Source organism: Salmo salar, chromosome ssa11 (assembly GCF_905237065.1).
Source record: "Salmo salar chromosome ssa11, Ssal_v3.1, whole genome shotgun sequence".
NCBI classification, from domain to species: Eukaryota; Metazoa; Chordata; class Actinopteri; order Salmoniformes; family Salmonidae; genus Salmo; species Salmo salar.
The window spans coordinates 99043385-99067877 of NC_059452.1; the positions used below are offsets into that span (position 1 = coordinate 99043385).

The window sequence follows — 24493 nt, forward strand, 5'->3', positions numbered from 1 at the left end:
AGAAAACAGTGCAGTCTGGTTTGCCTAATATACTGTGAAGAAGTTATGATTTATACTTTTCATTTTGCTACTTCAGTATATTTAAAACAATACTTTGAATTTTATTGGAAAGGAGCATCAAGATGACCATGCACTGAAGATCATCATAACTGAACAGAGTCATAGTGGGACTCCGTTTCCTCGATATATTATACCAATATTTCCACCACCATTTCTTGCCTAAATAATTCGACACAAAAAGAAAATTGTACCAAAACTACTCGTTTCCATCACAGCTGTCGTGATATTTTTATACGGTATGACTTTACTTGCATAAAAACTGGATGGAAATGTGGTTACTGATGAAGACCACCATGAAGTGTGCCAGCTTAAAGATCCATTGCAACCGTTTTTATCTCAATATCAAATCATTTCTGGTTAACAATGAAGTACCTTAATGTGATTATTTTCTATTAAAATGGTCAAAAAGAAACAAACACAGAGTTCCAAATGTATTGTGACAATTACTCTTTTTTTTGTTTTGTCTCTGTACTCCCGCACTTTGTATTTTAAATAATAGAATGACTACGAGGTTAAAGTGCAGACTGTCAGCTTTAATTGGAGGGTATTGTCATCTGAGTGAACATTTAAAAAGTTAAAGAACTTTTTGCACGTAGTCATCTAAAATGGAGGGGACTAAAAGTATTGGGACAAACTCACTTATACAGTGCCTTCGGGAACTATTCAGACCACTTCACTTTTTCCAAATTTATTCTAAAATGAATCAAATCTACACACAATACTGACAATGCAAAAACAGGTTTAGAATTTCTGCTAATTTAAATATATTATATTTAACCGCCATCGATAAGAAACAGTACTGTGCAGCCGTATTCATTGACCTGGCCAAGGCTTTCAACTCTGTCAATCACCACATCCTCATCGGCAGACTCAACAGCCTTGGTTTCTCAAATGATTCCCTCAACTGGTTCGCCACTACTTCTCCGACAGAGTTCAGTGTGTCAAATCTGAGGGCCTGTTGTCCGGGCCTCTGGCAGTCTCTATGGGGGTGCCACAGGGTTCAATTATTGGGCTGACTCTTCTCTGTATATATCAATGATGTCGCTCTTGCTGCTGGTGAATCTCTGATCCACCTCTATGCAGACGACACCATTCTGTATACTTCTGGCCCATCTTTGGACACTTAACTTTTTAGTGACGGGGCAGTATTCGGAAATTCAGATGAATGACATGCCCAAATTAAACTGCCTGCTACTTGGGCCCAGAAGGTAGGATATACATATTATTAGTAGATTTGGACAGAAAACACTGAAGTTTCTAAAACTGTTTGAATGATGTCTGAGTATAACAGAACTCATATGGCAGGCAAAAACCTGAGAAAAATCCAACCAGGAAGTGTAGAAATCTGAGGTTTGTAGTTTTTCAAGTGATTCCCTATCCAGTATACAGTGACTTAGGGTTCATTTTGCACTTCCTAAGGCTTCCACAAGATGTCAACAGTCTTTAGAACGTTGTTTCATGCTTCTATTGCGAATAGGGAGAGAATAAGAGCTCCTGGAAGTAGATGAGTGAGAAAATGACATGAGCTCAGTGGCGCGCACTCCTATGAGAGAGTTAGCTGTGTTCCTTTTCTTTTTTGAAGACAAAGGAATCAGCCGGTTGGAATATTACGGAAGATTTATGATAAAAACATCCTAAAGATTGATTCTATACATCGTTTGACATTCTATACATCGTCTGTAATATAACTTTTGACTTTTCGTCTGAACTTAACTGCGCAAGCACAGCGCATTTGGAGTACTCTACCGAACGCGCAAACAAAAAGGAGGTATTTGGACATATATGGACTTTATCGAAACAAATGACCATTTATTGGGGAACTGGGATTCCTGGGAGTGCATTCTGACGAAGATCATCAAAGTTAAGTGAATATTTATAATGCTATTTCTGAGTTTTGTTGACTCCACAAAATGGCGAGTTTGGTTTCGTCTCTGAGTGCCGTACTCAGATTATTGCAAAGTGTGCTTTTGCTGTAAAGTTTTTTTGAAATCTGACACAGCGGTTGCATTAAGGAGAAGTGTATCTATAATTCTTTGAATAACAGTTTAATATTTTATCAACGTTTATGATGAGTATTTCTGTAAATTGATGTGCTCATTCACCGGAAGTTTTGGGAGGCAAAACATTTCTGAACATTACACGTCAATGTAAAATGTAAAATTACAGGTCAATGTAAAACTTTATCGAGCAAAACATACATGTATTGTGTAACATGAAGTCCTATGAGCGCCATCTGATGAAGATCAAAGGTTAGTGATTAATTTTAGCTGTATTTCTGGTTTTTGTGACGCCTCTCCTTGCTTGGAAAATGGCTGTGTGGTTTTTCTTGTCTCGGCGCTGTCCGAACATAATCTAATGCAATGCTTTCTCCGTAAAGCCTTTTTGAAAATCGGACAATGTGGTTGGATTAACAAGAAGTTCATCTTTAAAATGGTGTAAAATAGTTGTATGTTTGACAAATTTGAATTATGAGGTTTTTGTTGTTTTGAATTTGGCGCCCTGCTATTTCACTGGCTGTTGAATAGTGTGTCCTGCGGGTGGGATGCTAGCGTCCCACATTTCCCAGAGAGGTTAACAACCCTCCAGACGAGCTTTAATGCCATACAACTCTCCTTCCGTGGCCTACAACTGCTCTTAAATACAAGTAAAACGAAATGCATGCTCTTCAACCGATCGCTGCCTGCACCTGCCCGCCCGTCCAGCAACACTACTCTGGACAGTTCTGACTTCGAATATGTGGACAACTACAAATACCTTGGTGTCTGGTTAGACTGTAAACTCTCCTTCCAGACTCATAAAACATCTCCAATCCAAAGTTAAATTTAGAATTGGCTTCCTATTTCGCAACAAAGCATCCTTCACTCATGCTGCCAAACATACCCTCGTAAAACTGACCATCTTACCGATCCTCGACTTTGGCGATGTCATTTACAAAATAGCCTCCAACACCCTACTCAACAAATTGGATGCAGTCTATCACAGTGCCATCCGTTTTGTCACCAAAGCCCCATATACTACCCACCACTGCGACCTGTACGCTCTCGTTGGCTGGCCCTCGCTTCATACTCATCGCCAAACCCACTGGCTCCAGGTCATCTACAAGACCCTGCTAGGTAAAGTCCCGCCTTATCTCTGCTCGCTGGTCACCATAGCTGCACCCACCCGTAGCACGCGTTCCAGCAGGTATATCTCACTTGTCACCCCAAAAGCCAATTCCTCCTTTGGCCGCCTCTCCTTCCAGTTCTCTGCTGCCAATGACTGGAACGAACTACAAAAATCTCTGAAACTGGAAACACTTATCTCCCAAACTAGCTTTAAGCACCAGCTGTCAGAGCAGCTCACAGATCACTGCATCTGTACATACAGTGGGGGGAAAAAGTATTTGATCCCCTGCTGATTTTGTACGTTTGCCCGCTGACAAAGAAAGGATCAGTATATAATTTTAATGGTAAGTTGATTTGAACAGTAAGAGACAGAATAACAACAAAAATATCCAGAAAAACACGTAAAAAATGTTCTAAATTGATTTGCATTTTAATGAGGGAAATAAGTATTTGACCCCCTCTCAATCAGAAAGATTTCTGGCTCCCAGGTGTCTTTTATACAGGTAACGAGCTGAGATTAGGAGCACACTCTTAAAGGGAGTGCTCCTAAGTGCAACTTGTTACCTGTAAAAAGACACCTGTCCACAGAAGCAATCAATCAATCAGATTCCAAACTCTCCACCATGGCCAAGACCAAAGAGCTCTCAAAGGATGTCAGGGACAAGATTGTAGACCTACACAAGGCTGGAATGGGCTACAAGACCATCGCCAAGCAGCTTGGTGAGAAGGTGACAACAGTTGGTGCGATTATTCGCAAATGGAAGAAACACAAAAGAACTGTCAATATCCCTCGGCCTGGGGCTCCATGCAAGATCTCACCTCATGGAGTTGCAATGATCATGAGAACGGTGAGGAATCAGCCCAGAACTACATGGGAGGATCTTGTCAATGATCTCAAGGCAGCTGGGACCATAGTCACCAAGAAAACAATTGGTAACACACTATGCCGTGAAGGACTGAAATCCTGCAGCGCCCGCAAGGTCCCCCTGCTCAAGAATACATATACAGGCCCGTCTGAAGTTTGCCAATGAACATCTGAATGACTCAGAGGACAACTGGTGAAAGTGTTGTGGTCAGATGAGACCAAAATGGAGCTCTTTGACATCAACTCAACTCGCCGTGTTTGGAGGAGGAATGCTGCCTATGACCCCAAGAACACCATCTCCACCGTCAAACATGGAGGTGGAAACATTATGCTTTGGGGGTGTTTTTCTGCTAAGGGGATAGGACAACTTCACCGCATCAAAGGGACGATGGACGGGGCCATGTACCGTCAAATCTTGGGTGAGAACCTCAGCCAGGGCATTGAAAATGGGTCGTGGATGGGATTCCAGCATGACAATGACCCAAAACACACGGCCAAGGCAACAAAGGAGTGGCTCAAGAAGAAGCACATTAAGGTCCTGGAGTGGCCTAGCCAGTCTCCAGACCTTAATCCCATAGAAAATCTGTGGAGGGAGCTGAAGGTTCGAGTTGCCAAACGTCAGCCTCAAAACCTTAATGACTTGGAGAAGATCTGCAAAGAGGAGTGGGACAAAATCCCTCCTGAGATGTGTGCAAACCTGGTGGCCAACTACAAGAAACGTCTGACCTCTGATTGCCAACAAGGGTTTTGCCTCCAAGTACTAAGTCATGTTTTGCAGAGGGGTCAAATACTTATTTCCCTCGTTAAAATGCAAATAATTTTATAACATTTTTGACATGCGTTTTTCTGGATTTTTGTTGTTGTTGTTATTCTGTCTCTCACTGTTCAAATAAACCTACTATTAAAATTATAGACTGATAATTTCTTTGTAAGTGGGCAAACGTACAAAATCAGCAGGGGATCAAATACTTTTTCCCCCCCACTGTAGCCCATCTATAAATAGCCCAAACAACTACCTCTTCCCCTACTGTATTTATTTTGCCCCTTTTGCACCCCAGTATTTTTACTTTGCACACTCATCCGTCAAATCTACCATTCCAGTGTTTTAATTGCTATATTGTATTTACTTCGCCACCATGGCCTATTTATTGCCTTTACCTCCCTTATCTCACCTCATATGCTCACATCGTATATAGACTTATTTTTCTACTGTATTATTGACTGTATGTTTGTTTTACTCCATGTGTAACTCTGTGTTGTTATGTGTCGAACTGCTTGCTTTATCTTGGCCAGGTCACAGTTGTAAATGAGAACTTGTTCAACTAGCCTACCTGGTTAAATAAAAGTGAAATTAAAATAAATAAAAACATAAATAAAAAATATTTACAAAAGTATTCAGACCCTTTACTCAGTACTTTGTTAGTACTTGATTACAGCATCGAGTCTTCTTGGGTATGACGCTACAAGCCTGGCACACCTGTATTTGGGGAGTTTCTCCCATTCTTCTCTGCAGATCCTCAAGCTCTGTTCGGTTGAATGGGGAACGTTGCTGCACAGCTATTTTCAGGTCTCTCCAAAGATGTTAGATCGGGTTCAAGTCTGGACTCTGGCTGGGCCACTCAAGGACATTCAGAGACGTTTCCCGAAGCCACTTCTGCGTCGTCTTGGTTGTGTGCTTAGGGTTGTTGTCCTGTTGAAAAGTGAACCTTCACCCCAGTTTGAGGTCCTGAGCAGGTCTCTCTGTAATTTGCCTCGATCCTGACTAGTCTCCCAGTCCCTGCTGTTGAAAAACATCCCCATAGCATGATGCCACCACCATGCTTCACCATAGGGATGGTGCCAGGTTTCCTCCAGATGTGACACTTGGCATTCAGGCCAAAGAGTTCAATCTTGGTTTTATCAGACCAGAGAATCTTGTTTCTCATGGTCAGTCTTTAGGTGCCTTTTAGCAAACTCCAAGCGGGCTGTCATGTGCCTTTTACTGAGGGGCTTCCGTCTGGCACTCTATTATAAAGGCCTGATTGGTGGAGTGCTGCAGAGATGGGAAACCCTTCCAGAATAACAACCATCTTTACAGAGGGACTCTAGAGCTCTTGTCAGAGTGACCATCGGGTTCTTGGTCACCTCCCTGACCAAGGCGCTTCTCCCCTGATTGCTCAGTTGTAAACAATAAGCATCACTGAAGAAGTCAGATTGATTCCCTGCTCACTCTCGTTCTGACTGACAACTTATTTGTTAGTGCTGAGCGATTAGCCACATTTTATGAGAGAATAATGAGAGAAATCATACGACGCTGTAGAGTTGTAGTTTTCAATAGGCAAATATTCAACCTAGAATACCCAGATATTCAACCTAGAACGCTCAGAAAAGTGGTGCTTAACTACTATGAAAAGAAACAAGGTGCTCGACTCCACCTTTATATAAACTTAGACCAGGTGCTGAATCTTCGCATATAATCCAAAAGGTCAAAAATAGGACAGAAAATGTTTGTGCATCAATAAAAATGTTTATTTAAGGTTATTCAGAGGGCTGTCCTATTTTTGTTCTTTGAATTAACTACAAAAGACCAGAATACATTGCGCCTGTTCTTCCCAGCTCCACACACACAGAGACGACGTTAGACGGGGGGAGAGCGACAGAGACGACGTTAGACGGGGGAGAGCGACAGAGACGACGTTAGACGGGGAGAGCGGGTAATTTATCATTTCAATATCTGAGGTATTACTTCATTACATACTCAATTTTACAATGAGTATGTAATGAGTTATATATATATATATATATATATATATATATATACACACACCTTTTTCAGGACCCTGTCTTTCAAAGATAATTCATAAAAATCAAAATACCTTCACAGATCTTCACTGTAAAGGGTTTAAACACTGTTTCCCATGCTTGTTCAATGAACCATAAACAATGAATGAACATGCACCTGTGGAACGGCTACTGTCTTAATTGCCTACCGTTTGTAAGCTGTTAGGTCACAGTTATGAAAACTTAGGACACTAAAGAGGACATTCTACTGACTCTGAAAAACACCAAAAGAAAGATGCCCAGGGTCCCTGCTCATCTGTGTGAACGTGCATTAGGCATGCTGCAAGGAGGCATGAGGACTGCAGATGTGGCCAGGGAAATAAATTGCAATGTCCGTACTGTGAGATGCCTAAGACAGCGCTACAGGGAGACAGGATGGACAGCTGATCGTCCTCGCAGTGGCAGAACACGTGTAACAACACCTGCACAGGATCGGTACATCCGAACATCACACCTGCGGGACAGGTACAGGATGGCAACAACAACTGCCCGAGTTACACCAGGAATGCACAATCCCTCCATCAGTGCTCAGACTGTCCGCAATAGGCTGAGAGAGGCTGGACTGAGGGCTTGTAGGCCTGTTGTAAGGCAGGTCCTCACCAGACATCACCGGCAACAACGTCGCCTATGGGCACAAACCCACCGTCACTGGACCAGACAGAACTGGCAAAAAGTGCTCTTCACTGATGAGTCGCGGTTTTGTCTCACCAGGGGTGGTGGTTGGATTTGCGTTTATCGTCGAAGGAATGAGCGTTACACTGAGGCCTGTACTCTGGAACAGGATCAATCTGGAGGTGGAGGATCCGTCATGGTCTGGGGCGGTGTGTCACAGCATCATCGGACTGAGCTTGTTGTCATTGCAGGCAATCTCAACGCTGTGCGTTACAGGGAAGACATCCTCCTCCCTCATGTGGTACCCTTCCTGCAGGCTCATACTGACATGACCCTCCAGCATGACAATGCCACCAGCCATACTACTTGTTCTGTGCGTGATTTCCTGCAAGACAGGAATGTCAGTGTTCTGCCATGGCCAGCGAAGAGCCCGGATCTCAATACCATTGAGCACCTCTGGGACCTGTTGGATTGGAGGGTGAGGGCTAGGACCATTCCACCCAGAAATGTCCGGGAACTTGCAGGTGGAAGAGTGCGGTAACATCTCACAGCAAGAACTGGCTAATCTGGTGCAGTCCATGAGAAGATGCACTGCACTACTTAATGCAGCTGGTGGCCACACCGGACACTGACTGTTACTTTTGACCCCCCCCATTATTCAAGGACACATTATTCCATTCCTGTTAGTCACATGTCTGTGGAATTTGTTCAGTTTATGTCGGTTGTTGAATCTCATGTTCAAACAAATATTTACACGTTAAGTTTGCTGAAAATAAACGCAGTTGACAGTGAGAGGACGTTTCTTTTTTTGCTGAGTTTATACAGCTGAAGTTGGAAGTTTACATACACCTTAGCCAAATACATTGAAACTCAGTTTTTCACAATTCCTGATATTTAATCCCAGTAAAAATGCCACTTTATTTTAATAATGTGAAATGTCAGAATAATAGTAGAGAGAATTATTTATTTCAGCTTTTATTTCTTTCATCACATTCCCAGTGGGTCAGAAGTTTACATACACTCAATTAGTATTTGGTAGCATTTCCTTAGAATTGTTTAACTTGGGTCAAACATTTCAGGTAGCCTTCCATAAGCTTCCCATAATAAGTTGGGTGAATGTTGGCCCATTCCTCCTGACAGAGCTGGTGTAACTGAGTCAGGTTTGTAGGCCTCCTTGATCGCACACGTTTTTTCAGTTCTGCCCACAAATGTTCTATAGGATTGAGGTCAGGGCTTTGTGATGGCCACTCCAATACCTTGACTGTTGTCCTTAAGCCATTTTGCCACAACTTGGAAGTATGCTTGGGGTCATTGTCCATTTGGAAGACCCACTTGCAACCAAGCTTTAACTTCCTGACTGATGTCTTCAGATGTTGATTCAACATATCCACATAATTTTCCTGCCTCGTGATGCCATCTATTTTGTGAAGTACACCAGTCCCTCCTGCAGCAAAGCACCCCCACAACATGGTGCTGCCACCCCCATGCTTCACGGTTGGGATGGTGTTCTTCGGCTTGCAAGCCTCCCCCTTTTTCCTCCAAACATAACAATGGTCATTATTGCCAAAGAGTTATATTTTTGTTTCATCAGACCAGAGGACATTTCTCCAAAAAGAACTATCTTTGTCCCTATGTGCAGTTGCAAACCGTAGTCTGGCTTTTTATTATGGCGGTTTTGGAGCAGTGGCTTCTTCCTTGCTGAGTGGCCTTTCAGGTTATGTCGATATAGAACTTGTTTTACTGTTGTCTGTTTCCTCCAGCATCTTCACAAAGTCCTTTGCTGTTGTTCTGGGATTGATTCACACTTTTCGCACCAAAGTACGTTCATCTCTTGGAGACAGAACGTGTCTATGACGGTTGCGTGGTCCCATGGTGTTTATACTTGCGAACTATTGTTTGTACAGATGAACGTGGTACCTTCAGGCATTTGGAAATTGCTCCCAAGGATGAACCAGACTTGTGGAGGTCTACAATTTTTTTTCTAAGGTCATGGCTGATTTCTTTTGATTTTCCCATGATGTCAAGCAAAGAGGCACTGAGTTTGAAGGTAGGCCTTGAAATACATCCACAGGTACACCTCCAATTGACTCAAATGATGTCAATTAGCCTATCAGAAGCTTCTAAAGCCATGACATCATGTCCTGGAATTTTCCAAGCGGTTTAAAGGCACAGTCAACTTAGTGTATGTAAACTTCTGACCCACTGGAATTGTGTAAACAACTGTTGGAAAAATTACTTGTGTCATGCACAAAGTAGATGTCTTTACCGACTTGACAAAACTACAGTTTGTTAACAAGAAATTTGTGGAGTGGTTGAAAAACGAGTTTTAATGACTCCAAAATAAGGGTATGTAAACTTCCGACTTCAACTGTATGATACCAGCTTATACGCACGGGGGTTAGCATTTCACTTCTAAAACGTTAAATGTTATGCAGTGAAAACAAACAAATATATCCAAATCAAACTTTAGTAACCACAATCTGGGTTTGTTCCAATGCCCCAATCATGATAGATTTGACGAATATCCACTTTGTTAGATCAGATTTGTTCAATGTGTGCCAATCCGGTGTCCTTTATCCCTCACGGCCTGTGTTCCATTGACCTTGTCATTGCATCTATTAGCTAGCTAACTAGACAGGTACATAATAAATGAAAATCAAATTGTAGCTAAATGTTTAAGTTATTATAATAACAACTGGCAAAAAAGCATACTTCCATTTCTTTGTACATTTATTGCTTGGTCACATTCCACCAAAATGTTTTTTCCCCCCCCCAGTGTTATTGGCTAGCTAATTATAGTAGAGAAAATCTGTCACAAAGATGAGCATGACAATGCATCATGTACAATGTCAGAACAGGGCAAAAAATAGTTTTCGCAGGGTGACAGCAACAACTTTATTTGCTCAACTTTGTTTTTACAGACAAATGACAGTGATATGAAATTATGAAAGATTGCTTGTGAACATGAACATCTTTACGGGGGAGGGTGAGTGATGTGTGTTTGCTTGTTTACGTCTCTGTCTCCTACCCTGTTCCCTTTAACTCTGCTCCTGTTCTCCAGGACCTAGGTGTTCCTTGTTGTGTATATTACATTTGTTTTATTTAATTACTATCATTTTATTCCAAGTCATCATCTCATCTCTATAGAGCTGCTGCCTATGCTGTCTTGACAAAATAACATTTACTTTGTAGAACTACAAAATGAAGGCATACTTTTAGGACTGCTGAATACCAACTATCAATCACTTAGATCATGTATTTTCAGGTAGAGCAACAGCTGCTCTCTGTAATCTCCTCACATCACGCACTTTGCACTCTTCTCTATTCCGTAGTAGCAGTTATAAAAGAAACAGACTGGACGAGTAGATGCGCAATGGATTATGGTCATTGTAGTCAACTACCATGTTTTATGCGCTAAACTATGTAGAATGTTGGCCTGTTGGAAACTACAACTCCCTACTACATTGTGAAGTTCAGGCTTGATCTTATTTATCTCTAAAGAAACTGTGTGATGTGCGCATTGAGCTCACAGGAAAAAAAACTGAACGAAATGGAATTAAAATTATTTAACCGACATCTGTCAATTAGTTGTTTAAAAAACGAAAAATAACTGACATTTTGGTTAATCGCTCAGCAGTAATGCCTTACAATGTCAAAGCCTAAGTGTTAACATAACTGTGTACCTTCAGAACAGTCAGGAAGGTCATCGACCTCTGTGTCTGGGCTTGCCATGGCAACAGCACTGCCGTTAGACTGTGCTTTACTGCATCTTGTCTTTCTTGAGTTTCTAGGGGACAACAGTAGAGCTCAAGTGAGAATTAGCAACTGAATGAAAATGCATTTAAAATGGAAAACACAAAATGTAATGAATACAAACATACCTTGTCTGTTTGCCTTGGGGAAATATTGATGGAACAAAATCGGGGCTGTCGTAGTCCATAGAAGGTTCTCCTGGTTGGAAAGAAAAATGGTGATTAGTGAATGGACTGGCTAGCAAACTTATCTGATTTACTAGAAGGTTATTTTATCTTGGCTTGCTAAATTATGTCAAAATCATCCTTAAGTATCTAGAATTGATTGTGTAGGTCAATGTAGTTCATTATAGAAGATTTGGACATGAAGCAACAAAAAGAGGATAAAATCAGTACCATTGACCTGTGTTGGATGTGCCACAAATGCTATGAAGTTCACATTGGGAAACAGTGACATGGTAAACAAAACCAAATCATTTAATTGCTTGTCCTTTGCAGGCTATGGAAATCAATATGTTAATTTTGTTATTTTTGTGAATTATTCCTTTAAAGCTAGAATCCTTAGTTGAATGATCTATACCCACTGATTCTTGAAGAATATAGCAGTAACTTATAAATGCCTCATGAGCTTAGTTCAACTGTCGTACCACATCAGAAGCCAAAATATCAGCTTGTTTTACTCCAACGTTTGTAAACAACGTAAATATAAAACACTTTATAACCTCAATTTTGGGGAAATAATCTTCACAGTCAGTCTATTGTGTGTATTGGACATTAATATTGCAATGTACAGCCTTACCTATGGATCTTGGGTCCATGAAATGGGGTATCAGCCTATCCCTCTGGTGGTGTGGGGTGGATGGGGTTTATCCTGCCTGGTTGGCCCTGTCAGGGGGTATTGTCGGATGGGGCTACAGTGCCCCCCTGTCCCCAGTCCACCTGGTCGTGCAGCTGATCCAGTTTCTGCCTAGGACTATGGAACCCTGACCTGTTCAATTGATTTATTTTTATTTAACCTATATTTAAGTAAGTGTGTCCATGATTGAGTCTTTGACTGAAGAGATGAAGATAAAACTGTCCAGTTTGAGTGTTTTTTTGTCGCTCGTTCCAGCCGATATCTGCAGCAAACTGAAAAGAGGAGCAACCCATGGATGTGGGTGCTTTAAGAGAATGTGACTGGCAGAACGGGTCTTGTATGTGGAGGATGAGGGGTTGCAGTAGATATCTCAGATCGGGGGGAGTGAGGCCTAAGAGGGTTTTATAAATAAGCATCAACCAGTAGGTCTTGCGACGGGTCTACAGAGATGACCAGTTTACAGAGGAGTATTGAGTGCAGTGATGTGTCCTATAAGGAGCATTGGTGGCAAATCTGATGGCCGAATGATAAAGAACATCTAGCCACTCGAGAGCACCCTTACCTGCCGATCTATAAATTACGTCTACATAATCTAGCATGGGTAGGATGGTAGTCTGAATCAGGGTTCGTTTGGCAGCAGGGGTGAAAGAGGAGCTATTATGATAGATGAAACCAAGTCTAGATTTAACCTTAGCCTGCAGATTTGATATGTGCTGAGAGAAAGACAGTACCATCTAGCCATACTCCCAAGTACTTGATTGATCAATTGGTTGAACATTTTAAAAACAGGCATATATATATATATATATATATATATGTATGTATGTATACATACATCCTATGTGTTTTAATCAAATCAACTACAGTTCATTTGGAAAGTATTCTATTTGTGTATCCCCTTAGGCCTGTTTATATGGACAACGTTGGTTTTATTGATCTGTTTCTCAAATTAAAAACTATTCTGCTGATGTCTCCAGTCATACAAAGTGTAGTAGAATTGTATGAAATGTGTTTTCCCGTACAAAGAAAGAACATATCTGATATGGCCTATAGCCCAGGCCTCTACGCTATACGCCACTCAGCCATGCTTTGAACTGGCTTTTTTTGCGAACAGTGATTCAGTTATATTATAAGCCTAAATTATGACTGGCCAATCTACTCATCACATTCTGAATAGTAGGCTGTCTTACATAAGTCTGCAAATGTGATGATGCTTTATGGGTTGGTTAAATTTCTCAAGTGTCCGGTATATCGCAATATGTTCCATACACACAATAGACCCGAATAGTAAGTTGATTTCCCACAGTTAAAATGGCACTCCATTCTCCATTTCACCTCATTTAGCACCTGATTACTTAACGGCATATCTCATTAAGTGGTCCAGGTAAGTCATGACATGCCACAAGTGTGGGGGGGACTTTCCTCTTTTGTTCTCTATTGACATCACAACTTTCCATCAAACCAACTCCTTGAATGCCCAACTAGACAGTGTCAAAGGAAGGCCCCAAAAAATGGTCAAAGACTTCAGTCACCCAAGTCATAGACTGTTCTCTCTGCTACCAAAAGGCAAGCGGTACCGGAGCGCAAAGTCTAGGTCCAAAAGGCTCCTTAACAGCTTCAACCCCCAAGCCATTAGACTACTGAACAATTAATCAAACGGCCACCCGGACTATTTACATTGACCCCCGCCCGCTTTACCCTTACCTACATGTACACATTATCTTGACTAACCTGTACCCCCGCACATTGACTTAGTACCGGTACCCCCTGTATATAGCCTTGTTAGTTATTTTATTGTGTTACTTTTAATTTACCCTTCAGTGTGTGTACTTTACTGTATTTATAAATTGGGATATTGCTTTTCAACAAGAAAAGTTCTAAAAATAAAAAATAAAAATAAATAAAATATCACTGGAGGTACTGAAGTCCCACGATAAGAAGCTACTACGTTAATATTTGTCTATACTCTTCAAGAACTGTAATCTGTGGGTGTCACTGTGTAGGCTGATACCCCATTTCATGGACCCAAGATCCACAGGTAAGGTTGGAACTTTTGCCCACAATGCAATTATGAAGTCTAATACATCCACAATAAGATTTCAAAATGTATTTTGTGTCAAATTAACTAATTATTGTCTGTTGAATTAACAAACAACAAAAAAACATTCCAACCATGTGGGTCTATCTAGTTCAATTGTGTGATGATTCCTCAAATTTTTATCAGTTTACATAAATGTAAACAGGGTAATTTTTTTTTAAAGGCGAACAGCCGATTCCACTATTGTTGCTCACGCTGTTCACGACACACATGTGAATTTCAGTGGTTAAGTACATTTCTCCAGCCCCATACCCTAACTTTTTAGCTAAACAAAGGCGGGTATTGCGCTGTTATTTTTATTGATTCCGTCATTTTAACTTTAACTAGTAAACGTATTAGCATTTGCTAACTAGCCCAAGCATACTTACCAGAGATGAAATGAGCTCCACACAAGCTATAATCACCCCTCAGACCATCAGGACCCAATCCACTCGTTTTATGGCTTGCAGCCACAACCGTCTTCTATTCTTTTGGAAGGGGTGAGATCCTCTTGGTATAGTGAATAATCTCCATCCTTGACCACCTCTATTAGCACAGTTCACCGCACAGCAGTTTCTCATTGTTGTTGCTAACTACAGTAGCTAGGAAGTACCTAAATATATGTTATAGTATGTGCTTTGTTCGGTCGCGCTAGAGGCTTTGTGATGGGACTCGTGATACCGGAGCGCCGATACTCCAATGAAGTTTTCAAAGCACTAGCTACTGACTCGACCACTGGTATAAATTCAAGAATTGGACACTGCGTCCAAGATGTCCGACCGTTGTTTTCAAGGTAATCAGATGAAGAGGCGAAGCGAGAGGATTTACTCCGCCCAAAATGTGTCCACGTGAGTTAAACCCTTTTTTTGTATGGAGGTGTATGAGAGTTTGTCGATTTACGTGAGGCTTGTTTGATTGACTAGAAGTGTCGTAATGTTTAGGCTATTACATACACCCAGTGTCCAGGCCGGTTTATTTTGTTCATCAACCTGTTCACGAAAATGGATCACTCCAACAGACGGCGAGTCTTCTTCTTCTACGGTATAATGTCGTTTGGTAAGTTGCTAGAGGCAGGTTGATTTGTTGCTAAAAGTTGCTAAATGACGTTGCGATGTCATTGCGTGATAACGTAAAACTGCGTCATTTCGTAGAATACACAATAACGTTACTCAAATTGACTGGCCATCTCGGCGAAAAATATGATTTGACATTAGTTCAGGTACAGACTCCCACTCTTTTCTGTACAGTTTTGATTGAGACATGTTGATTGATGTTGTAAGTTCTGTTCAAGATCAAACATTCGTGACCAACTATATTCATTGGGTTTGGCTCGTAGAACCCGTACTACTGCTGCTGCAATCAGCCAACAATGATTTACAATTTGCTGAAATTGCTGCTGGCCTGCTGCTGACGTCACTCACAATGCACATTTGCAGCTGGGCACGTGTGTTGTGTGTGACAGAGAAAATCGTTTTTGTGTCATTTAGAGGGGGAAATGCCAGCATTTTAGCATTTGAGTCACTTTTCAAAAGTTGCTAAAAGTTCAAAATATATTTTTAAAAGTAACTAAATTTGTTGCTAGGTGCTGTTTGACAAAGAAGCTGCCAGGGTAGTATGAAAAGTTGCTAAATCTAGCAACAAAATTGCTAAGTTGACATCACTGTGTACACACCGCCCTCTTCTGTGTGGGATGGGAACAGGAAAAACTGAACAAACTACCAAAAACGAATAAACTACCTTCAAAAAATTAAGTAAACTAAATCAAACAAATGCTCTGTTGAAAGCAAAACAGATCTGATCCCTACACAGTACCAAAAACCTTTCTGCCTCAACCACAATAATGTCCAGTTTCTTTGATTTCTTTGAGACTTGAGTTTAGAACTGTGGCAATGAACACCACAAAATCCTCCTTTTTAACATACATGGTTTCTTTTGAATGGCAGCTAACATTTACTACAGGCACGTCATCCATCCAATACCATATCTTTACTAGTGTCACTTGTTTTCTCAACACTTTTAATCACCTCCACATAGGAGATTCGAGAGATTCGACCACTCTAAGTTTTTCCACCTCAATCTCCTTCACCCTTACAGGGCTCTTGGGATCATAATCCCCACCACAATCAGCATCCACTTCCGCCATCTCTCAGAGAGTGAGTCATGTGGCCATGGCTTGCTATATAAAGTAGGCATCGAAGCATTCAGTTACTGTTCGATTGAACATTAGAATGGGCAAAACGAGTGACCTAAGAGACTTTGAGCGTGGTATGATTGTCGATGCCAGGCGCGACGGATCCATTATTTCTAGGGTTTACAGAGAATGGCGTAACAAACAAAAAACAGGAGAATGGCAAGAATCGTGTAAGCTAACAGGCGGGCCACAAACAGTCAAATAATGGCACAGTACAACAGTGGTGTGCAGAATGGCATCTCAGAACGCACAACTCATCAAGCCTTGTCACGGATGGGCTATTGCAGCAGACACCGAAAATAAGATTTGAGGTTAACACAGGCTTAAGGTGTTTAATGAGATAATATCAGTCAATTAACATGACATTTATTCATTACAAAGCCTTTGTGATTTATGTGTTTGTTTTGATTACATAAATGCTTCAAAATTCACAAAAAATTATGTTAGCTGATGAAGATTATCTCATAGAACAAAATGTATAAGATCTCCTAAGGCTGTTTTTACCAGCATTAATCCAAAAACCCTACAAAAAAAACAACATTAATTTCCCCATAGACTTTGGCCAACAAGCCATGGTGGAGTTAGTTCCTACAAAAGATGCCATTACTATTGTTCCCGAACGCAGTGTTTACAGTGAACGCCTCTCCCCCATGTGACCTACTTGCTGTGTGAATGTACTGACATGAAGGTGTAACTATGAGATGCACACACACTACATGTTAATGTTTTTAACCTGTTGGGGGTAGGGGGCAGTATTTACACGGCCGGATAAAAAACGTACCCGATTTAATCTGGTTATTACTACTGCCCAGAAACTAGAATATGCATATAATTATTGACTTTGGATAGAAAACACCCTAAAGTTTCTAAAACTGTTTGAATGGTGTCTGTGAGTATAACAGAACTCATATGGCAGGCAAAAACCTGCCAAAACCTGCCAAAACCTGAGAAGATTCCTTACAGGAAGTGCCCTCTCTGACTATTCCTTGAGAATCTTGTCTCTGTTTATTGAAGACTGAGGATCTTTGCTGTAACGTGACACTTCCTACGGCTCCCATAGGCTCTCAGAGCCCGGGAAAAAGCTGAATGATATCGAGGCAGCCCCAGGCTGAAACACATTTGCGCTTTTGGCAAGTGGCCGATCAGAGGACAATGGGCTTAGGCGCGTGCACGAGTCGACCCCATGCTTTATTTTATTTCGTCTTTTTACCTAAACGCAGATTCCCGGTCGGAATATTATCGCTTTTTTACGAGAAAAATGGCATAACAATTTATTTTAAACAGCGGTTGACATGCTTCGAAGTACGGTAAGGGAATATTTCGAATTTTTTTGTCACGAAATGCGTCGTGCTCGTGACCCTTCTTTACCATTCGGATAGTGTCTTGAACGCACGAACAAAACGCCGCTATTTGGATATAACTATGGATTATTTTGAACCAAACCAACATTTGTTATTGAAGTAGCAGTCCTGGGATTGCATTCTGACGAAGAACACCAAAGGTAATAACATTTTTCTTATAGTAAGTCGGACTTTGGTGAGGGCTAAACTTGCTGGGTGTCTAAATAGCTAGCCCTGTGATGCCGTGCTATCTACTGAGAATATTGCAAAATGTGCTTTCACCGAAAAGCTATTTTAAAATCGGACATATCGAGTGCATAGAGGAGTTCTGTATCTATAATTCTTAAAATAATTGTTATGCTTTTTGTGAACGTTTATCGTGAGTAATTTAGTACATTTTTAGTAAATTCATGTTGGTGCCCAAACCGGACGGTAGCCTCCGCTTCTGTAAATATTTCCGGGGGGTGAACGACATCAGCTTGTTCGATGCATATACCATGCCGAGGGTGGACGAGCTCATCGACCGATTGGGAAAGGCCCGGTACATCAGCACCCTTGACCTGACCAAAGGATATTGGCAGATACCGTTGGCAGCCTCCTCCCGGGAGAAGACGGCATTTTCGACACCAGATGTGTTGTATCAGTACCGGGTGCTCCCGTTCGGTCTCCACGGAGCCCCGCCCACATTCCAACGGCTAATGAACAAAGTACTTCGACCCCACCAGCAGTACGCAGCGGCCTATTTGGATGACATCATCATCCACAGCCAAGGTTGGGAAGAGCACTTGATGCGCCTCCAGGCGGTGCTGGACACACTCAGACAAGCCGGGTTGACTCCCTAAGAAGTGCAAACTAGGTTTCGAGGAGGTGGAGTACCTGGGGTATTTCATCGGACGGGGGAATGTCAAGCCCCAGGAGAGGAAGGGTCACGCAGTGCGTGACTGGCCCGTTCCACGCACCAAGACACAGGTCAAGTCCTTCCTGGGACTGGCAGGATACTATAGCCGATTTATCCCTAACTTTGCTGCTATAGCTTCCCCCCTCACCGATCTAACCAGGGTCCGCCTCCCGAAAACAGTGAAATGGACGAACGAGACAGAAGCGGCGTTCAGCCGTCTGAAGGAAGCGCTGTACTCCCATCCGATCCTCATAACGCCGATTTCCAGGTGCCGAAGGTGGTCCAGATGGATGTGTGCGATACGGGACTAGGTGACGTTCTGTCCCAGAATGATGGGAGGAGCACCCCATCATGTACATCAGCAGAAAGCTGGTTCCTAGAGAGAAAAAGTACTCCATTGTGGAGAAAGAGTGTCTAGCGGTGAAGTGGGCACTAAACACTCAAGTATTACCTGTTGGGTACCCACTTCACCCTGGTCACGGGGGTGGTGTACAGCAGGTCAGCCACCAGGGGGAAACTCGTCGAGGCGATGGCTCCATCTGCTGGATGTGCCAGGTCTCGACGGGCTCTCCTCCCAGGACTAATTGGGGCTGATTGGGGAGTTGGTGAGTAATCAAGGGCTGATTGCTCACCAGCTGTACAAGCCCCATAAAGCTGCCAGAAGGGCAGCACACAGGAGAGGACTAGGGGAAGTGAGGTGACTTCCATGTAGTTGGAGACGGTTATCTGAGCTACGGCGAGTGAGTTGAGTTTGTGTGCACGACAGGATCCAGCAAGGCCCAGAAGACAGTATCCCGGAGAAGGTCTCATGGGGGAGACCTATCCTTTTCTTTTCTTTTTGATTTATTATTTAATAAACACCCTTGAAACCGAGCTAATCATACTCTGTCCGTGTCTGATCTGTGTATTTTTTGTTATGTGTCGGACCCCATTAAGACTAGATGTCGCTAATGGGGATCCTAATAAAATCTAAATGTGGTATCCGCGAACGCGGAAACATTGCAGACAAATCGTGGGTTACAGTCTTCCTTGGAGCAAAGATTCTATAGCCCTGTTTTTTATTTAGGTTCTAACGTGCATCCTTCTCCCTGATCTTGTCCACATTCTGATTGTGACCACAGTTTTAGATTGTGATCTGATTGTGGTGAGGTCTTCCTGACCTCTTCTGGAGGTAGTCAGACGCCCATTGTGCAATGTAGACGGATCTGGACTGTGAAACCCTTAATCATCATTATCCCACCCTCTAAAATCATTGATTGACAGGTGGCACCATTGATTTATGGCATCAATAAAATATAAATGAAACAAATAGTGGCTTACAGTCTTCCTTGGAACATAGATTGTATAATGTAATTTGTGGTGTGAACTACCCCTTCAAATTGTTTGCGGCCACCGGCCAGTGCAGAGTATCTTTGTTGCCCTCTGCCGGTACTAGGTGTACCCCATCCCTCATAGATTAGAGAAACTCCAGATAGGTCTACAATATGGCTGCTTCCCCTAAGAACATTGATTAATGCTAACACAAGCTTATTTCTTCAGATCAGTTAAAAACAAGCACATCTGTCTCAGGCTTGCCTACATTGGTTTCAAGGCCACTTTAATGGAGTGTGTCAAATCAAATCAAATGTATCTATATAGCCCTTCTTACATCAGCTGATATCTCAAAGTGCTGTACAGAAACCCAGCCTAAAACCCCAAACAGCAAGCAATGCAGGTGTAGAAGCACGGTGGCTAGGAAAAACTCCCTAGAAAGGCCAGAACCTAGGAAGAAACCTAGAGAGGAACCAGGCTATGAGGGGTGGCCAGTCCTCTTCTGGCTGTGCCGGGTGGAGATTATAACAGCACATGGCCTAGATGTTCAAATGTTCATAAATGACCAGCATTGTAAAATAATAATAATCATAGTAGTTGTCGAGTGTGCAACAAGTCAGTAACACAAGAGTAAGTGTCAGTTGGCTTTTTCATAGCCGATCTTTGAGAGTATCTCTACAGCTCCTGCTGTCTCTAGAGAGTTGAAAACAGCAGGCCTGGGACAGGTAGCACGTCCGGTGAATAGGTCAGGGTTCCAGCAGGTCTGGGACAACAGGTCTGGGACAGGTAGCATGTCCGGTGAACAGGTCAGGGTTCCATAGCTGCAGGCAGAACAGTTGGAACTGGAGCAGCAGCACGGCCAGGTGAACTGGAGACAGCAAGGAGTCATCAAGCCAGGTAGTCCTGAGGCATGGTCCTAGGGCTCATGTCCTCCGAGAGAGAGAAAGAGAAAGAGAGAATTAGAGAGAGCATATTTAAATTCACACAGGACACCGGAAAAGACAAGAGAAATACTCCAGATGTGACAGACTGACCCTAGCCCCCCGACACATAAACTACTGCAGCATAAATACTGGAGGCTGAGACAGGAGGGGTCAGGAGACACTGTGGCCCCATCCGATGAAACCCCCGGACAGGGCCAAACAGGTAGGATATAACCCCACCCACTTTGCCAAGGCACAGCCTCCACACCACTGGAGGGATATCTCCAACCACCAACATACCATCCCGGAACAAGGCTGAGTATAGCCCACAAAGATCTCCGCCACGGCACAGTGTGTGTATTTGTGTGTGTGGGTGTGTAAGTTGTGGGCATTTTATAGTCACTTCTTGGATGTGTAATGTTTATTGTTGCATACTGTCTAGTGTGTATTTGAGTGTGTTATCATTTCAGGATGTGTAATGTTTGTTGCGTACTGTATGTAGTGTGTATTTGAGTGTGTTATCATTTTTGCACATAATCGGAAGTGTGTCTGTGTGTGGGACTGAAAAGTGCAGTTTCTCCCTTCCCTTTCTATCAGAAATAACAATGATATGGGGAGGTTTGTCAAATATGCACTTTACTGTTTTGAAATTTTGTAATGTTGTCTTTTTTTTAGGAACCATTCATTTAAAAAAAGACAATAGTTAATATATATGAAATATAATTCCCGTTTATACCTGGTTCTAACGTGTCATTTGTACTCATCTTGTCCACATTCTGATTGTGCCCACATAGACGAATAAAAGACTCATTGTGATCTTCCTGACCACCTCTGGAGATAGTAAGGGACCCATTGTGTCTGGATATTTGACAAGTCTCCAGAAATAAGTCTCTCACTGTTGCCGCCTGTTATAGACCCCCCTCAGCTCCCAGCTGTGCCCTGGACACCATATGTGAATTGATTGCCCCCCATCTATCTTCAGGGCTCGTTCTGTTAGGTGACCTAAACTGGGACATGCTTAACACCCTGAAAGTACTACAATCTAAGCTAGATGCCCTCAATCTCACACAAATTATCAACGAACCCACCAGGTACAACCCTAAATCCGTAAACATGGACACCCTCACCGATATTATCCTGACCAACTTGCCCTCCAAATACACCTCTGCAGTTTTTAATCAGGATCTCAGCGATCACTGCCTCATTGCCTGCATCCGTTATGTGTCCGCGGTCAAACGACCACCCTCATCACTGTCAAACGCTCCCTAAAACACTTCTGCGAGTAGGCCTTTCGACCTGGCCCGGGTATCCTGGAAGGATATTGACCTCATCCCCTCAGTAGAGGACGCCTGGTTGTTCTTTAAAAGTAATTTCCTCAACATCTTAAATAAGCATGCCTCTTTCAAAAAATGTAGAACTAAGAACAGATATAGCCCTTGGTTCACTCCAGACCTGACTGCCCTCGACCAGCACAAAAACAACGTCTTGTGGCGGACTGCACTAGCATCGAATAGTCCCCGCGATATGCAACTTTTCAGGGAAGTCAGGAACCAATACACACAGTCAGTTAGGAAAGCAAAGGCTAGCTTTTTCAAACAGAAATTTGCATCCTGTAGCTCTAACTCCAAACAGCTTTGGGACATTGTAAAGTCCATGGAGAATAAGAGCACCTCTTCCCAGCAGCCCACTGCACTGAGGCTAGGAAACACTGTCACCACTGATAAATCCACGATAATCAAGAATTTCAATAAGCATTTCTCTACGGCTGGCCATGCTTTCTTCCTGGCTACCCCAACCCCAGCCAACAGCTCTGCACCCCCCAAAGCTACTTGCCCAAGCCTCCCCAGCTTCTCCTTCATCCAACTCCAGATAGCAGATGTTCTGAAAGAGCTGCAAAACCTGGACCCGTACAAATCAGCTGGGCTAGACAATCTGGACCCTCTCTTTCTAAAATGATCTGCCGCCATTGTTGCAACCCCTATTACCAGTCTGTTCAACATCTCTTTCATATCGTCTGAGATTCCTAAAGATTGGAAAGCTGCCGCGGTCATCCCCCTCTTCAAAGGGGGTGACACTAGACCCAAACTATTTCAGACCTATATCCATCCTGCCCTGCCTTTCTAAAGTCTTCGATAGCCAAGTTAACAAACAGATCACTGACCATTTCGAATGCCACCGTGCATTCTCCGCTGTGCAATCCGGTTTCCGAGCTGGTCACGGGTGCACCTCAGCCACGCTCAAGGTACTAAACGATATCATAACCGCCATCGATAAAAGACAGTACTGTGCAGCCGTCTTCATACACCTGGCCAAGGCTTTTGACTCTGTCAATCACTGTATTCTTATCGGCAGACTCAACAGCCTTGGTTTCTCAAATGACTGCCTCGCCTGGTTCACCAACTACTTCCCAGATAGAGTTCAGTGTGTCAAATCGGAGGGCCTGTTGTCCAGACCTCTGGCAGTCTCTATGAGGGTACCACAGGGTTCAATTCTCGGGCCGACTCTTTTCTCTGTATAGATCAATGATGTCGCTCTTGCTGCGGGTGATTCCTTGATCCACCTCTACGCAAACGACACCATTCTGTATACATCTGGCCCTACAAACCTCCAAACGAGCTTCAATGCCATACAACACTCCTTCCGTGGCCTCCAACTGCTCTTAAACGCTAGTAAAACTAAATGCATGCTCTTCAACTGATCGCTGTGGATGGGTATAGAGTCAGTGTGGATAGTCTGTGCGACAGGGACAGCAGTAGTTTTAGCCATTTAACAGTTAACAGTCTTATGGCCAGGGGATAGAAGCTGTTTAGGAGTCTGTTGGTTTGAGCCTTGATGCAGCGGTACCACCTGCCGGACGGGAGCCTGGAGAACCTACTATTTCTCGGGTGGCTGGAGTCTTTGGCAATTTTTCTGGACTTTCTCAGACACCGCCTGGTATGTACGTCCTGGATGGCACAGGCCTAATTTCATTTGGAAGTCATCTAACCACTGAGGTTTAATGCAGTTCCTGACGTCTCGTATTGGCATTTCTGGGGAAACATCATACGCCTATGTACAATGTAGCAATGGTTAATTGAAATACTATGAAAGGAGAACAATAATAAGGGCAATGGAATGTGTAACCCAAACTTGTCATATCGTGGGATGATGATGGTGATGATGATTATGCGAACACATGTAGTGAAATATGGTATAAACTGATACTAGATGTAGCTTATTGTTCAACATAGGCTGAAACAGGTAGGCTATAGGTAACCGAAAAACTTAAGAGAGAGAAGTGAAGTCATTAAATGACGTGAGTGTATTTATAGATTGCCATTTGAATAACTGTAGGTCTAGTTCTCATGTTTGTTTCATGTAGCTTAGGTTACTGTGTGGTCTTGAGCTAAGGGAATAAATGGCCAAAGACTCGTGAGCGAAGTCAAACGCACCATAAAAATGTTTGTGAGACCAGTAAAAAAAAAACTGTGGGAGAAAATGTTGCATTGCATTCTACCGGTTGCAATAAAATGTAAGTTTAGGATGAAAAATTCAATCAAACTAGATTTATAAAACGGGAACTAAATACATTATCGTAGTAGTCTAGGCATTGTCCCGGTGAGCACACCTCAATATATGTTAAACTTTTATTTTACCTTGATTTAACTAGGCAGGTCAGTTAAGAACAAATTCTTATTTACAATG

General features: G+C 42.6%; 1 long non-coding RNA gene across 1 annotated transcript; it reads right to left on the bottom strand.

Annotated features, from left to right (window-relative positions):
• Positions 1–10328: 10328 nt before the first annotated feature.
• Positions 10329–15215, bottom strand: LOC123725204 (uncharacterized). The gene is made up of 3 exons (XR_006757714.1): positions 14536–15215; positions 11343–11412; positions 10329–11248 (listed from the first exon to the last, which is right to left on the bottom strand). It is a non-coding gene; the product is annotated as an uncharacterized lncRNA (long non-coding RNA).
• Between the last annotated feature and the right edge of the window lie 9278 nt (positions 15216–24493).